Here is a 6,209-nt window from a genome sequence, read left to right on the forward strand (position 1 = left end):
ACAATCTTCTACCAGCCCCGCACTGCCATCAAGTCCCAAGCACTGGCCGACTTCCTCGTCGACTGGGCTGAGACCCAGTACCTACCGCCGGCTCCCGACTCCACCCATTGGCGCATGCACTTTGATGGGTCCAAGATGCGCACCGGCTTGGGAGCCGGCGTCGTCCTTACCTCTCCCAAAGGCGACAAGCTAAGATACACGCTGCAGATTCACTTTGCCGCCTCCAACAATGTAGCCGAGTACGAGGCACTCATACACGGGCTCCGGCTTGCCAAGGAACTCGGCATCCGCCGGATCCTATGTTATGGCGACTCAGACTTGGTGGTTCAGCAATCATCCAGCGACTGGGACGCCAAGGACGCAAATATGGCAAGCTACCGCTTCCTGGTTCAACAACTCAGCGGATACTTTGAAGGATGCGAGTTCCTCCACGTACCGTGAGCCGACAACGAGCCAGCCGATGCCCTGGCTCGAATAGGCTCCACTCGGCAAGCAATACCAACCGGCGTCGCTCTACAACGCCTCCTCAAGCCGTCCATCAAGCCGTCTCCAGAGTCCGATTCCATCTTCGTACCGCTTGACCCCGACGCGGCCGGGTCCAGCTCGAAGAACCAAGCAGGCGACCCCGGGACTTCAGTAGTTGCCCGGGGACTTCGGCAACCGGCTCGGGGACTGCCACACCCGGCTCGGGGACTGCAGTAGCCGGCCCGGGGACTGCACCAACACAACAGCCGGCGGCCGACTCCAGCATTTCACCACCCAGCCCGCCCACCCTGGTGGCAGTAGCCACATTGGCAGTAGGAGAAGTCGCGGCTCCATCATGGGCTCAGTCCATCCTTAACTTCCTAGTAAACCAAGATCTTCCGGCTAACGAAACAGAGGCAAGACAAGTCCAACGTCGAGCCGGAGCATACACAATCGTCAACAGAGAACTCGTGAACTGCAGTGTCACTAGAGTCCTCCAACGGTGCGTCGAGCAAGAGAAGGGCATTGCAATCCTCAGAGACATTCACCAAGGAGAATGCGGCCACCATGCGGCTTCAAGATCACTTGTCGCCACCATGGTTTCTTCTGGCCGACTGCTTTGGATGACGCCAAAGAATTAGTTAAATATTGCAAAGGGTGCCAACTCTTCAGCTCCAAGCAACACATGCCGGCTTCGGCACTCAAGGCCATTCCCCTCACCTAGCCCTTCGCCGTTTGGGGACTGGACATGGTGGTCCCATTCAAGACGGCGCGCGGCGGCATGACGCATTTGCTCGTCGCCGTGGACAAATTCACCAAGTGGATTGAGGCAAAGCCGATCAAGAACCTGAATGGGCCGACTGCCGTGACATTCATTGCAGACATAACAACTCGGTATGGCGTGCCACACAGCATCATCACCGACAATGGCACGAATTTTGCCAAAGGAGCCTTGGCACGTTTCTGCGCAGCACAAGGTATCCGGCTGGACTTAGCGTCCGTCGCCCACCCGCAGTCAAACGGCCAGGTCCAGCGGGCCAACGGCCTCATCCTCTCCGGCATCAAGTCCCGACTGGTCGTGCCACTGGAGCATTCAGCCGGCTATTGGCTCGATGAGCTGCCGGCTGTCCTCTGGAGTCTGCGCACTACCCCAAACAAGTCAACCGGATTCACTCCTTTCTTCCTTGTGTACGGTGCCGAGGCGATCATCCCAACCGACATCGAGTTCGACTCACCCCGGGTAACCATGTACGCGGAGGCGGAGGCCAAGGAAGCACGAGAAGACGGCGTCGACCTGCTGGAAGAAGGCCGGCTGTTAGCCCTCAGCCGGTCTTCCATCTACCAGCAGGGTTTGTGCCGCTACCACAGTCGGAAGGTCAGGCCAAGATCTTTCCAAAAGGGCGATCTTGTGTTCCGGCTGATCCAGCAAACAGCCGGCCAGCACAAGCTCTCGGCCCCTTGGGAGGGCCCCTTCGTCATCAGCAGAGCTCTAGGAAACGACTCCTACTACCTAATCGACGCGCAGAAGCCGAAGGCACGCAAGAGAGACGACTCCGGCAAGGAGTCGGAACGACCATGGAACGCCAACCTCCTTCGAAGATTTTACAGTTGAAATACAGTATGTATCACGCTAACTTTTGTACTAAATACGAGACAATAGGCCCCCCGAGGAGGGCTCGGGGACTGCCATCTTTTATCTATGAATGAAAAGTATCATGCTTATGACCTTGTCATTTCATTTACTTGTTCCGTCCGGCACCGGGTTCGACTAGTCGGCCCGAGGACTGGCCGACTGGAGTTATATTAGAAGTCCTACCCGCGGTCAGACAAGTAGTGTGCCGACACCCAGGCTTAGCTCTTGCCAAAGTCGCAGTGAAGAACCGGCTGTCCGGCTGGCAAGAGTCAAAAGCAGGAAAGGATGCCCACATGAAAAATGGCCAGGGACCAACAGACTAATATAACGAAAGCCGGTTTGCCGCCTACCACCGACCGACTACCAGAGCAGCCGGCCGGCCGGTTTCCATTCACTTCACTTCAATCCAAGAAAGCTCGAGTACTTGCCTCCCCAAAGAGGGAAGGCGGCAAAGGAAAAAGCCTAAGGATAAAAACCATACGCGAATGGAAACCAAACATGCACATAATAATATTTACATAAAAGACCTCCAAGAGGCCTGCATTCAACATAGTTTGGATACACCCCAGTGGGTGGAACTGCGAAAACTTAATAAAGATTGTTCAAAAGGCAACAAGCATGAAAAATAAGGACGACAGGTCAAGCTGGCGGAGCGACCAACGAGCCGGGCTGGTCGACGGAGACGGTTGTGCCGGCTGAAGGAGTGGCCAGCTGGCGAACCTCGGCTTGATCACCGCCTCCCGCAGAGGGCGCGCTTCCACGCGCCTCGTTGCTGGAGGCACGGTCAGCCTGAGGCCGGCCGGTTGTTCCACTAGCCGGCTCGACGTCTTCACCGTCCTCTTCTTTGTCATCCTCGCCCTCGTCGCTGGAGGCGATCTCCTCCGCCGAGTCCTCACCCACCGCCGGGTTCAGCCCGAACCACTCCTCCGGCTGGGTAATGCCGTCATCATTGATTTCAGGTGCAAAAACGCTGATGTCGGTGCACTCGGCGATCGTCGAAGCACGCCGGGCGATAGCCGGCCGCACCTCCTCCAGCTCCGCGTCGGCCTCCAGCCGCCAAGTGTGCAGCTGGTCCAGGTTCAGCCCTGGGTACCAAGCTCGAACGAACTCCAACGCCCGCCCGGCTCCAAGACGGGCCGCCGACGCCTTCCAAGCTTCAAAGCGACCGACTGCGACCTCCAGCTAGTCGGCAGTCCGGCTTGGGGTGCGGGGGATCGTCTCGCCGGGCCAGAGGGCGGCCAACACATGCGCCCCGACACATTGGAGCCGGCGAAGCATCCGGTGAGCCGGCTGCAGCCGCGCTTGGACAGCCAAGAGCTGCTCCTCAAGCGTCCGATTCGCGTCCAGCGCGATGTTGACCCCCGCCTGACGGCGTGCCTCGCGATGGGCCTCGATGGTTTGGGCGGCGAAGGCGGAGTAGCCGGGAAAGTAGTCTGCACAAGAAAATAGGCAGCAGCACAAGTCAGGCCAAAAACCAGGCGGCAAGGGGCAGGAGAGGAGCGAGGAAGGCGGCTTACCGCCGATCAAGTCCTCGATGCGGCCGAAGCCTTCATCCAGCGCTCGCCGGGTCTCAGCCCAGCTCGCCGCCTCGGTCTCAAACTCTGCCTTCAGGGCGGCCTCACTATCCTGCGCTTTCTGCAGGGCCGCCTTGTGGCTCTCCTCAGGGTCAGCCAGCTTCTTGGCCAGGCGGTCACACTCCTGGACCAAGGCAGCGTAATCAGCATCCTTGGTACGAAGGCCGGCCTGCGCTTCGCCGAGCTCCCTCCTCAAGTCGGCATTGGCCCCTGAAAGCATGAAAGAAGAAAGAAAAAACCCAATAAGGAAAAAGTCGTCAAGGAAGATCCGACCCGACTGCTCAGCAGTCGGCCTGAATCTCGGGGACTACACCCAGTGGGTGCGCTGACGCGCCCCCACAGGAGACAGACAAGATCAAGCACTTACTTCGGCTATTGGCCAGGTCGTCGGTCTTCTGACCCAACTCCTGAGCCTGGGAGTTGAAGGCGGCGGCACGGGAGTTATGGTATTCCTGGAAGTTCAAACAGGAAGCAAAAATAAGGTAGTCGTCAAGAAAGATCCGAACCGATTGCTCAGCAGTCGGCCTGAATCTCGAGGACTACACCCAGTGGGTGCACTGACGCGCCCCCACGAAAGAAATCAAGAGACCAAAGCGGCCAAGAATTAAAGACTCACCCGGATGGCGGCCCGCGTCGACAGGAACTCCTGGGTGTACTGCTGCAGCAGGGCGGCCTGAGCTTGAAGCCGGCTCCGGACCTCTTGAGCCGCCACATTCAGCTCGCCAGTCCCCCCGCTGGGAGTCCACTCGGACGTGGCGGTGCTAGCCGCCTCCAGAGCCTCCGCCGACTGGCCGGCGCCCGCAACTCGGCGCGACTCCGGTGGAGCGGTGCCTCCCCCTGCACGCCGACGCATCAGCGGCTGCACCTCGAAGCCGGCTCCGTCCTCCGGCTCACCCCTGGCCGGCTCCTCTGTCGCCACTAACGATTGGCCGCGTTGGCTCGCTCCGGTTGGCGCTGCCGGCGGCGCTCTCCCCATGAAGACCACGAGGTCCTCCCTCCTCACCATCAGCGGAGGGTCTTGGACGATTTCCTCCGCCAGGGGCAATGGGGTGTCAGGGTCCACGGTTCGAAGGGGAATGGCGAGCAGCGGAGGCTGGTTACGCGAACCCTCCACCTCCGTTTCCGCGGTCGCCGCCTCCGCCTGGGCCTTGGCTGCCGCGTCGGCCTGCTCCCTTGCCACTTGGGCGGCCGCTTTTTCCGCCGCCTCACACTCCTCCCACGCCTCACAGGCGTTCTGCTCCGTGGCCTCCCTGAGATCGGCGCGGGGGTCCACGCGGCGGGAGCCTGAAGACCCTCCAGTCGGCCCAACTACGGAGCCGCCCGGACCCCGCTCAAGGGAAAGCGGCGCCCTGTCCAACGAGCGGGAAAAGGTTAGGAAGAATGTTCGAACAGGAGAGAACGATGAAAAGCATGCAACCAGGCAATCGACGACTTACGCTGAGAGCGCCTAAGGCTGCTTCACCGCCTTGCGGAAGCGGGCCGCTTTCGCGGCCGCCTCATCTCGTTTGGTCGCCGCGGTGGAGGCTTTGGACTTCTTTGGCCGACTGCCAAAGAGGATTGACGCGGCTCGGCGCTTCTATGCGCCGCCGCCGGCAGTCGGCGCGGTGGACGAGCCCGCGCCCTGATGGTCGGCCTCCGGCTGGCGACGTGGGGCGACTTCGGCTTCGGCATCATCCGGCCAGTCCTCGAAGCTGGCGGTAAGCCCTGTGCCTCCGGGCTCGGCATCGTCCCCCACGACGGCGTCTTCCATGGCGCCCGCCCCCAAATCCGGGTCGTCGACGTCATCCACCGTGCGGTCGGGGACGTACTGGCGTTCAATCCCTGCTGCCCCGGTCATCGGCGGAAGAAGGGGGTTCTGCTAAGAAGAACCGACCGATCACAAGCCGGCCATCATAAAGCCGGCTACCAACAAAAAGAAGAAAGAGAGGAAAGCTTACCACGGGCGGAGGGTTGGCGCGAGAATACAGCACCTTGTGGTATCGCCAGTCCTCAGCGAGCTTGCAATTGGAGATATGATTTACCATGTACGACACCTCCGTGTGAGGCATCTCCCTGGTTCTCAGCCGGCTTGGGTCGAAGCGGCAGCTCATCTGACACATCATGTGGGGCCGGCTTTGGAGAGGAAGTATCCGGCGCTCCACGAAGGCGGCCACCAAGTCGGCCCCGCTCAGGCCTTCCGACTGGGTCATCACCCGAAGCCGGGAGACGGCAGCGTTCCCGGCCTGAGACAGTGACCTGGGCCGGAAACTCCATGAGGGCTGCCTCCCAGCCGGCGGGCCGGCTACGTAAGCCGGCAGGTTGACGTGGTCTCCTTGCTGGGCGACGTTCTTCACGTAGAAGTACGACTTCTACCAGATCTTCACCGACTGGATCAGGGGGATGGACGGGAACGGGTTGTTCTCGCCCGACCTCCTCATGGCGATGAAGGCCCCGCAGGGGGCGGGCACGCCTGCGACGACAGTGCCGAGTTTGCTCTGGAAGAATTCCCCCCAGAGCTCCAGCGTGGGGAGCAGCCCCAAGAAACCTTTGTAGAGAGA

Source organism: Triticum aestivum, chromosome 1A, assembly GCF_018294505.1.
Source record: "Triticum aestivum cultivar Chinese Spring chromosome 1A, IWGSC CS RefSeq v2.1, whole genome shotgun sequence".
NCBI lineage: Eukaryota > Viridiplantae > Streptophyta > Magnoliopsida > Poales > Poaceae > Triticum > Triticum aestivum.